General features: G+C 45.8%; 1 protein-coding gene across 3 annotated transcripts in view; it reads left to right on the forward strand.

The window, feature by feature from the left end:
* The window catches only part of LOC121933137 (cytochrome P450 2C19-like), a 66,572-nt gene that overhangs the window by 60,978 nt on the left and 3,239 nt on the right, over positions 1 to 2,355 (forward strand). The window lies entirely within an intron of this gene.

A 2,355-nucleotide genomic window follows, 5' to 3' on the forward strand; every position in this document is an offset into this window, starting at 1 on the left:
ATTCTTCAGGAAACCATCAAATGTACAATCGAGAAGAAAGTCAAATACAGTGGTACCTCGGGATACGAAATACCCAGGTTACGAAATTTCCGGGATACGAAAAAATCCCATAGGAAATAACTGTTCCGGGTTACGAATGTTTTTTCAGGTTACGAAAAAATTTTTTGGTGCTTTTCGGCGCTATTTCACACGAAATCGCAGCTTTTCCCCATTAGCGCCTATGGCTTTTTCGGCTTACGAAGATTTTCGGGTTACGAAAGCGGCGGCGGAACGAATTAATTTCGTAACCCGAGGTACCACTGTACCTGTGTAGACTGTGAATCCTCTACCTGAGACACATTGACGATATCCTCCTAATTTGGACTCATGGAGAGGACTCACTTGTCCGCCAGAGTTTCAACAACTTCCGCCCCACCATCAACCTCAGCCTGGAGCTATCTCCTGAACGGTTGAAGCGTGGAGATGAGCTGTGTCTTGCACGCACATGCGCAGAGTTGATGCATGTAGGCAAAAACGCCTAGGAGAAGGTCTCTGCAAAGAGTCTGCGAAGGCTCTGAGCTGCACAGGAAACTTCCTCACAGACACAGGCTGCAGCCTTGAGCTCCCAGCTTCAAAAAAATGAATCCCTGGACAATGAGACTTCACTCAATACAAGGCCTGGTTGGATCTTTGTTGCAGAGCTATTTACAAAGATTACATTGAATATCAGACATCCATATTGAATACTCACAGCCATAGAAACTAACAAAGTGCTTCGCCAGCCACTGACCACAACAACCCAACAACGGAGATGATCACCTTCTCCCTTATATAGATGGGCTTCCTGAAGCTGTGTGACAGCCAACCCACCAATGAAACCTGGCTGGTTTCATACCCAGTACCTGTTGCATCTGAATCCTTCCCATGATGCACTTCTGTGCATGTGCCATCAGACGTCCCATGATGCACTGCTCACCAAATGCTGGCTCACGCACCTGCTACTTGAACCATAGTAACTTCTGCTCCAGTTCCTCCTAGTGGCCACATCCATGTCATTTTCTCAGACCAGGGTGCCATATGGGGCTGGCATGGGCAAGTTCACTTTCTGGACACCACAGTACAGCTACAAAATGGACAGATAAGCCCCACACTATATCGTAAACCCATGGACCATCACACATACTTACATGCCTCCAGCTTCCACCCCAAACACACCACTCGAACTCAGCCCTCTGATACAATCGCATCTGCTCAGATCTACAAGACAGGGATGTCAAACTCAAGGAATTACAAGCCTGCCTCAAATTACTGTACCCACCATGTGAGGTGAGAAAACAAACAAGCAAGGCCAGACTGATCTATTACAGAACACAATGAAGAGGGAAAATGACAGAAGCCCAGGAGTGGTCAGAGACAGCTTCCAACTGGGGCTGCTCCGGAGCATCATCAATGAACTCCAACCCATTCTAATAATAATAAAATAATAATAAAGTTTATTTCTATCCCGCTTTTCCAGTTTGATCAAAGCGGCGTACAAAATTCATATAAAATACATAATAATCAGTACAATCAATAAAACAATATATAAAAACAGCATATAAAAAACTAATACTCAGCCAGCTGAGTGGGGGAATCCAGAAACATGTCGCAGTCAATACCAAGATAGAGGGGGAAATAACCAAAGTCACATTTCATGGGGGGAAAGCTTGGGAAAAGAAGATGGTCTTGAGATTCTTCTTAAAAAGGTCTAAAGACATGGTGGAGCAGAGCTCATCAGGGAGATTGTTCCATATTCTTGGGGCTGAGATGGAAAAGGCCTGTTGCAAGGTCCTCACATATTGCACAGTTGGGACCTCCAGCAAATTTTCCCCTGCTGACCTGAGTGTGCGGGGCGGATTATATGGGGAGAGTTATATGGGGGCACAGTACAAGGTGTTGGTTATAACCTTTAAAGCCCTCCATGTCTTGGGCCCAACCTATTTGAGGGATCATCTGCTTCCATATAATCCGCCCGCATCCTCAGGTCCTCTGAGAGGAATCTATTGCAGCCTTTAAAGACCAGACTAACTGCTCCCTCCCAGAGGGCCTTCTCTGCAATGGCTCCCAGACTATGGAACGGACGGATGGACGGATGAGATCCGCCAAATTGCCAGCTTAGACCGCTTTAAAGACACTGTCTAGACAGATCTCTTCTGGCAGGCCTTTCCTGAATAAAGTGCCGGCCACAGAATGACTGCCCCCCCCCCCCCCCCCAACTTTCTACACCCCCCCCTTCCTGTTTTTTTTATTGTGTTTTTAATAGATATTTTAATCTCCAATTTTATTTTTTTCATATTTAATCCTGTTTAAGGGGGGTGGGGATTTGGGACATAATGT

This window comes from Sceloporus undulatus, chromosome 6 (assembly GCF_019175285.1).
Source record: "Sceloporus undulatus isolate JIND9_A2432 ecotype Alabama chromosome 6, SceUnd_v1.1, whole genome shotgun sequence".
NCBI classification, from domain to species: Eukaryota; Metazoa; Chordata; class Lepidosauria; order Squamata; family Phrynosomatidae; genus Sceloporus; species Sceloporus undulatus.